The sequence below is a fragment of the Nomascus leucogenys genome, chromosome 8 (assembly GCF_006542625.1).
Source record: "Nomascus leucogenys isolate Asia chromosome 8, Asia_NLE_v1, whole genome shotgun sequence".
In the NCBI taxonomy this organism is placed as follows: Eukaryota; Metazoa; Chordata; class Mammalia; order Primates; family Hylobatidae; genus Nomascus; species Nomascus leucogenys.
In genome coordinates, this window is record NC_044388.1 from 71569840 (window position 1) to 71579456 (window position 9617).

The window sequence follows — 9617 nt, forward strand, 5'->3', positions numbered from 1 at the left end:
ATGTAGATAGACATGCCATTAAAATCGAATAGATTTTATAAAAAATATGCATGTTTCCAACATTTCAAAGGCTGCATTTATTGAAGAGAAATCCCACAATGTGTATTTTAGTATCTTATGGTCAAAAATATAAAGTATTTACCCTTTATCCCAAATATCTAAAACAGAAAGATCAGCGCAAAACAAAAACTTGCTAACTATTAAAACGTTTATTTTTGAAATTACATTTTTTTAGATAACATATATGTTAAATATTTTGTATCTATATAATATGTATCATTGGTTTTGTATACTTTTATTTAAATGAAAATTAGATATATATAATATCTGACATATTATTTAAATGAAAATTAGATATATATAATTTTCATTTAAATAAAAGTATACAAAACTAATTCTACATGTTAAATTATTACTTAATTGTAACTAAAGTATATTAGCACAGCTATTAGAAATCATGTTTTAGATTCATTTTATAAAAAGGGAAAGGTGGTAGACTAGAGAATTGCTTTAGAAACACTATCATCTTTATTTAAAGAATTCACACCTGGTATTATCCTTTGACATTTCACATGCATTCTATGAATATGTATTGATATAAGTCCAGATGAGATTATTTCCATAAAATCTGTCTGGTAGATTGCCAAATGAGCATTAGTAATATATTGGTGGAAACTGGCTGAATGTTTCCTTACTAGTAGAAAGTCTAAAATAGTATATCTTGATACACTATTTATTTCACTATGACTTAAACTATGAAATTTTTGTCTAAAATCAACAGGAGATGGATTGATTTTCTTACCAAAAGAATTGTAATATTATCAGTTATTTTAAAGGCAGATAGACTCAATCCTCTGGAATCCAGAATTTAGCTCCATTAAAGAAAATATTTACCTTTCCTTCGTAGGCATTATGGGCATTTATTTTATCCCATCCCATTTTAAAGTTTCTGACTTTCCTTCTCTTGTTACACTCTAATTACTTTTAAAGTATGCAAACTGGACTTTAAAATTAAGGATTACTTGATTCTTGTGACTCTAATATAATCACATATTTCTTTCATGACATGGAAAGTAACTTATCACACTATATGAAAGGTGGTTCTTTATTCCAAAGGGAACTGGAATGAATGTCAGATTTATCTAAGGGAAAAAATGTTAGTGATACTTTATATTAATTGCTTTTTCTCTTCCTAAAATGCAAATTAGTTTAATATTTGGTAGCAACTAACAAATTATAATAAATGACTCAGGACTGCTGGGCTGGTGATAATGTTGAAGCACATTTTTTTCTTCTATGAAGAATTAATCAAGCCATCAACAAATATATGTGATTAATAAAACTCTAATTATTTCCTCCAGCTTTAAATTTCTACATATTATACTCTGAGCAAGATGCAATGCTAAGTGCTTAGATGGTTCCCAAGTTCTTTTTGTAAGGCACACTAAGTAAAAACAAAGATACACTTTTAAAGATACATATAGTAATTAAAGCTTCAGTAGTTTAAATAATTGTTCAAAATTATTAGTTACATCCCTCCTTTTACTTTCATGGAGGAGTGTATTTTCCTGCTCCTTGCCTTTGGACTCAGCCTTATAAATTGCTTTGGCTAGTGGAATATTAGTAATCATGATGAAAGCTGGGACTTGAAGTGTTTATTATTTGGTTGTACATACTGTCTTTTGCCTCTTCCAATCACTATCAGACAAACACGTCCTTGCTAGGCCTCTTGCTCAAGGAAGAAAAGTGACAAAAGAACAGGGTGACCTAGCTAACTTAACAGACCTGCAGCTTGAACCCAAGCTGCACAGAAGTACCAGCCTAGTCTTGAAACATCCCAGAGACAGGTCAGTTAACCCAACTAAATTCACATATAATTCACATGCATGAGATGCATGAGAAGTAAGAACTTCTTTTTGCATGCCATATTTTATTGTTTGTTACAGAGAAATGGTGGACTGAGATAAAAGCTAATATTTATTTATTAATCTCTTACTATGTGCCAGATACTATTCAAGAGCATTACATTTATCAAATTTTAAAATTGTTATCATTTTGAGACAGGGTCTCACTTTGTCAACCAGGCTGGAGTGCAGTGGTGTGATCTTGGCTCTTTGCAGCCTCAACCTCCCAGGCTCAAGTGATCCTCCCACCTCAGCTTTCTCAGTAGCTGCGACTATAGGCATGCAACACCACACCCAGTTAAATTTGTTTGTATTTTTGGTAGAGACGGGGTTTCACCATGTTGCCCGGTCTGGTCTTGAACTCTTGAGCTCAAGCAATCTGCTCACCTTGGCCTCCAAATTGTTGGGATTACAGGTGTGAGCCACCATGCCTAGCCTATTTATCCATTTAAAAAAACTTCATTATAATTCTATGTGATTATTGCAATTAGCATCCCTCTTTTACTCTAAAGGAAACTGAGACACAGAGAGTTAAAAATGTGTCTAATATGGATATGGCAAAGCAATTCATATTCTTGCTGTGTATGTGTGTGTCTTTGTGTGTGTGTGTGTGTGTTTGTGTGTAGAACTTGAATTCCAGAGCCACTCAAGTTACTGACCCTCAATAAATGTGACACATTTAACTTAAGCCGGTATGCAACATGGGGTGGTCATAATCAATATAAACATTTAAAAAAATAGAGAAATCATTTTTACCCAGAATGGACAGGGACCTAGAATAGATGAGAATTGAATAAAGATGCTTCTTTAGCACATAGCTCCAAGGGAGGCATCTGTACCTCTGAGCAATCAATCATAGCTGATAAGTTTAGTGTTTAAAAATATTCAAAACAAGAGAGATCCACAAGCAAATGAATGTAAGGGAAAAAACAATTCTAGTTTCTTTCTACGCAGCCACTTACTAGACCTATTCCAAGGACAAGGCTGTGAAATTTATTTTTGGCAATACAGGGCAATGCATTGAGCTACTGTTATTGGTGAGCTGGTTTACCCTTTTTAAAAGGCATGACCTCAGACCTAGCAACCTCTTTTCCTTTCTCTCTTTTACTTCATGCAAGATCAGGAGAGAAGTGGACTCAAAAACATTTTGGACATTTTCCCTCTACCATAGTTTTTCTCAACCCATATGATCATTCTTTCTCTGTTTTATAATTTTCTTTATCTTAGACAGTTAAAGTTTTCTATTGCCTCTATGTATAATGTCCTATCGGTTTCATATCTTTATACTCAGCATCCTTGTGTATATCTACAGATCTCTAGGGAAGGGACAAAATGTTCAAAATGTTGCCAGTCTCTTTGCATAGCAAGAGTCATCTTTACTCCAGTCCCCAATGAGTTTCTCATCTCTATTTGAGACCACCTCAGCCTGGACTTTATTGTCCATATCATTATCAGCATTTGGTCAAAGCCATTCAACAAGTCTCTAGGAAATTCCAAACTTTCCTACATCTTCCTGTCTTCTGAGCCTTCCAAGTATCTAGGAAGCTCCAAACTTTCCCACATTTTTCTATCTTCTTCTGGGCCCTCCAAACTGTTCCAACCTCTGCCTGTTACCCAGTTCCAAAGTTGTTTGCAGATTTTTGGGTATCTTTACAGCAGCACCACATTATCTGGTACCAATTTACTTTATTAGTTTGTTCTCACGCTCCTAATAAAGACATACTAGAGACTGGGTAATTTATAAAGAAAAAAAGTTTTAATTGATTCACAGCTCAGCATGGCTGGGGAGGCCTCAGGAAACTTACAATCATGACGGAAGGGGAAGCAAATGCGTCCCTCTTTACATGGCAGTAGCAAGGAAAAGTGCCGGGCAAAAGGGGGAAAAGCCCCTTATAAAACCATCAGATCTCGTGAGAGCTCACTCACTATCACGAGAACAGTATGAGGGTAACTGTCCCCAAGATTCAATTACCTCCCACCAGGTCCCTCCCACAACGTGGGGATTCTGGGAACTACAAGTCAAGAGGAGATTTGAGTGGGGACACAGCCAAACCATATCAGAGAGAGAGAGAGAGACAGTGAGAAAGAGGTGGGGAGATAGAGAGAGGGAGGAAAATTGCTACACTACAATTGTGTTGAACTGAAGATCTTACATGGGGATATTGTGAAGGAAATTCTCTTTATGGAAAGGAAGATAACTAATATATACTGAGCACATTTTAAGTAGATATCACACAAGAGATATTCTTTCTCTACTGCCACTTAGTTTTCACAGTGTTTCCATTTGTTAAACTTTATGGCTGAATTCAATGAGACACAGAGAGAGTAAGTTGCAAACTGTCTTTGGCTTGGGAAGCAATGGTGCTGGGACCCTGTCTGGATCAAAAGTCCACTACTCCTATCATGCTTGTGACTTGTCTTAAGAGAAGTAAGTTAAACTAAGGATTTTGTCTTTCATTAATTTATGTATGATTTTCACATGGATCTTAAGGAACTGTAGTTATGATAGTCTTGAAGTGCAGTACTTTCCAGAGATGCTGATTTTTATTTGTGTAAGCAAAGTTAGCTCACCTGAAAGGAAGTGGTTTCTGAGGAGATACCTGTGCAGTGTGTCAGCCTTTTCTTATTACATACATAGGCTTAGGTCCAGGCCTGATGAATTATACTTAACCTACCCTCTGGTTAATATTTGCCTTTGACTGATGCTCAAAATCAAGTTCATATTGGTGCTAATATAAAATCTAAGGCAAGAAAAGCCTATGGCTTTCCATTGCTTTTTCAAAAAACATCAACATAAAGAAACTAGATTTACTTTGTCCTACTATTAATAGTTCATTGAAAGTAGAGGTTCAAGTGAAACTTCACTGCTACCAAAATATAGGGGCAGACACACCCAGAATAAGCTTCTGCAAGTATCAGTGGCTGAAGGGCTGAAGTCAATAGCTGCTTTTCAAAACTTTCAGGAATAAAGATGAAGAATGGCTATAGGGATGGTCTTCAGCACAACTCTGATTATCCTTCTGAATTAGGTTGCCTAATGCGCTGTGTTTTCTTCTGTCTATTCTCCAGCTGCCTGGAGCCTCCTTCCCTCATTCAGACATTTATGCAGCCAAAAAACACATGAAAAAACGCTCATCATCACTGGCCATCAGAGAAATGCAAATCAAAACCACAGTGAGATACCATCTCACACCAGTTAGAATGGCCATCATTAAAAAGTCAGGAAACAACAGGTGCTGGAGAGGATGTGGAGAAATAGGAACACTTTCACACTGTTGGTGGGACTGTAAACTAGTTCAACCATTGTGGAAGCCAGTGTGGCGATTCCTCAGGGATCTAGAACTAGAAATACCATTTGACCCAGCCATCCCATTACTGGGTATATACCCAAAGGACTATAAATCATGCTGCTATAAAGACACATGCACACGTATGTTTATTGCGGCACTATTCACAATAGCAAAGACTTGGAACCAACCCAAATGTCCAACAATGATAGACTGGATTAAGAAAATGTGGCACATATACACCATGGAATACCATGCAGCCATAAAAAATGATGAGTTCATGTCCTTTGTAGGGACATGGATGAAACTAGAAAACATCATTCTCAGTAAACTATCGCAAGGACAAAAAACCAAACACCGCATGTTCTCACTCATAGGTGGGAATTGAACAGTGAGAACTCATGGACACAGGAAGGGGAACATCACACTCCGGGGACTGTTGTGGGGTGGGGGGAGGGGGGAGGGACAGCATTAGGAGATATACCTAATGCTAAATGACGAGTTAATGGGTGCAGCAAAACAACATGGCACATGGATACATATGTAACAAACCTGCATGTTGTGCACATGTACCCTAAAACCTAAAGTATAATAATAATAATAAAAAAAAGAACACACTATCCTGTCCTCTGGGCTGGCTGGCAAGAGGGTACATGTGCTCTCCCCTTGGCAAAGATCACAGAAACTGACATCTTTTCTGAATTCTAAAGAGGGGTATTATTTTTGTGGTTGTTTTTGCTCTTTATTGAAAGAATCCTTTTTTCTCAAATGCCTATTTTTTAAGTTAAGTAGTGGTTTCCATCTAGTGCAATAGAGGTATGTCTCTTTAATAATTTCTCTGTTCATATTTTTCATGATGGTTACAGCTAAAATTATTTAATTCCACTTTTATTATCATCTTAAATGCTTGTTAAATACTTAATCGTTCATACTGAGGAGCAGGCAAATATGGTCCTGAATTCTGAGCTTCTCCAGATCATTCAAAACTGGCAATTTACTTACCATATTTTCTTTTTCTGATAAAACAAAAGAAATCATATTATAAATGACATACATAACTCTGAGTGGTATTAAGGGAGTATGTTTTTAATAGAACTAGGTCTGTTTATTATGCTGTGAATTAAAGAATTATAGCACTTGAGAAATCTTAATGTTTACTGTGAGATTTGCTAGGTGCTATATGCCAACGCAGTAGTTACACACTGCTTGACTCATTCCAGAAGCCCTGATTCCCCAGGTACAGCTAACCCAGCCAAGTCTCTTTTGGTCAGTAGTCGAGAGACTTAGAAAAGTTTAAGATCTTAGATTGTTAAGAATTAGATGGATTTAGAATATTATCAAGTTTAATCCTCTTTATTTTACTTGAAAGGAAATTTAGGCAAAGTTCTCAACTTTGGTGGGCTCAGAATCACCTGGAGGCCTTGCTAAGGCACAGATTGCTGGGCCCCACACCCACAGTTTTGATTCACTAGGTCTGTATGAGATCAAAGAGTATTTCTTTTTTTCTCTAATTTTTAAAATAGTTAAATTCAAGGAACTGATCCTTTGCTTTTCATTTATTTTTTAAAATGTTTTCATTGAAATCATATATATTTAAGGCATACAATATGTTTTCATACATATATACATAGTGAACTGATTACTACAGTCCAGCCAACTGACATATTCATCTCTTCACAGTTACTTTTTTTCTTCATATCTACTCTTTTAGCAAATTTCAAGTGTACAATAAATTATTACTAACTGTAGTCCAATATCTTTCCATTCCCCTGTCCCTCCACCCCTGGCAACTATCACTTTATTTTTTCCTGCTATGAATTTGACTTTCTTTGATTACACATATCATAGCATTTTTGCTTTCTCCATGTGGCTTATTTTGCACAACATAATGTGCTCCAGGTTCATCTATGGCAGGATTTCCTTCCTTTTTAAGGCGAATTAATATTCCATTGTATGTATATACTACAATTCTGTATCCATTAATCTGTTAACAGAACCCTTTGGTTGTTTCCGTATGTTGGCTACTGTGAATAACGAACACACAATGAACATGGGCCTGCAAATATCTCTTCAACATACTGACTTCATTTCCTTTGTATATTTATATCTCCAGAAGAAGGATTGCTAAATCATATGGTAGTTCTATTTCTAATTATTTGAGAAACTGCCGTGTTGTTTTCTGAAAGTACTTATTTCTAACAAGTTCCCAGGTGATCCTGATGCTGCTGGTCCCCAGACCACTCTGGAAGAACTTAAAGAACTGGCTTAAGGATTGTCTTGGCAATGTGGGCTCTTTTTTGGTTCCATATGAACTTTAAAGTAGTTTTTTCCAATTCTGTGAAGAAAGTCATTGGTAGCTTGATGGGGATGGCATTGAATCTATAAATGACCTTGGGCAGTATGGCCATTTTCATGATATTGATTCTTCCTATCCATGAGCATGGAATGTTCTTCCATTTGTTTGTGTCCTCTATAAAGACACATGAACATGTATGTTTACTGTGGCACCATTCACAATAGCAAAGACTTGGAACCAACCCAAATGTCCATCAATGATAGACTGGATTAAGGAAATGTGGCACATGTACACCATGGAATTCTATGCAGCCATAAAAAAGGATGAGTTAATGTCCTTTGTAGGGACATGGATGAAGCTGGAGACCATCATTCTCAGCGAACTATCGCCAGGACAGAAAACCAAACACCGCATGTTCTCACTCATAGGTGGGAACTGAACAATGAGAACACTTGGACACACCGGGGCCTGTCATGGGGTGGGGGGATGGGGGAGGGATAGCATTAGGAGAAATACCTAATGTAAATGACGAGTTGATGGGTGCAGCACACCAACATGGCACATGTATACATATGTAACAAACCTGCAGGTTGTGCACATGTATCCTAGAACTTAAGTATAATGAAAACAAATGAAAAAAAAAAAAAAGAAAAAGAAAAAACACAAAAAACTGGCTTAAGGAACAAATTAAGAGCCAAAACCTGTACCTCTTCACTTCCAAAGCCGTGTTTGGCCACTATACCAGGTGTCTTTTGTTGAGGAGATTTCAGTTCCAAAAATGATAAATAATGTCCTGAAATCCCTTCTCATCTGTAGCTACCTCATCTGGGAATCTCAATGACCATGAAAGCAAGTCTTGGGACATTGGGTTTAAGCAGCATTAGTACTCATTTTAACAAAACCTGTCCCAAGGAAGGGGTGCTGCCTGCTCTATGGAGCCCTCCAATCTTGAGTGGACAGAGGAGATGGAAACAAAGATCTAGGCTAAAGAAACTGGTCCTTGACAGGGAGGAGATGAGGAAACCCTGACAAAGTGTCCAGAGAAGGACGAAAAGAACAAAAAGAAGAAGGGAGATCTTCACCCATACTGAACACTGTCCCATTGTCCTTTTTATTTTTTTATTTTTTCCTCTGGGAATAAGAAGCATTTAAATTTTATTTTGGATCTTCTTTTTGTTATATTAGGAAACTATAAATTGAATAATCCTATATTAATATTATTAACATAAACTATATTACAGATTTTCTTTTCTAAGAATTTCTTTTATCTAAACCAACAGAAGACTTTGTACCAAATATCAGGTAAGCAGCCACATCTAGTATTTTTCAATGAGTCTGCTGTCTGAAACCCAGCCTAGCCCTATCTTTATCTCCAAGTTGCAGGTGTAACTACACCACAGGCCTCTCACCTCCTATCTGCTGAGCTAAGCAGGTCATCAGCACCACTCAACTGGTAATCTCACTGCCCACAGCTGCCAATTTTGTGAGAGGGTGGAATAGCTAATGAAGGTAGGTGTGCATTCATTTGCAGAGGATTCACAAGCAGTGTCTATTTTAAATCTTTGCTCCTTTCATCATTTCACTGTCATCCAGCCCCAAACTCCACCCCAAATAAAAGTTTCCACAGAAGAAAATCTGTCATGGCAGGTGTCAGTCAATGAAGCAGAAAAAAATTCCTATTTATTCCACAGTCTGCAAGTTGTATGATCAGGGAATTATAACCAATTTAGAGTTTTATGGTACCTTTTTTATAAGCAAATTATAAATAGATCTATTAAGTTTAACAGACAACATGGAACAAGCAGGAATAATAAAATTTGAAAAAAATTGAGAAAGAAATCACTTTAGAGAGCCATAGAAACATGCTCTTAAAACATCTTCTGGGGTTCCTAGTGTTGTCACTTGAAGCATGAGATATTATAAGCAATGTTCAGTAAATTCTTTTTAGGTTCCAAACTATTCATACAAAAGTATAACTTACATTTTCCAGCAAGTGACTACAAACTTGACACTTCATCTGGGATCTTCCTAGATATTTCTTGGCTCTTTCTCGGATTACAACTCATGACTGCAGATTTGATGCTCCATCTTGGATCTTTATGGATATTTCTTGGATCTTTCTTGGATTAT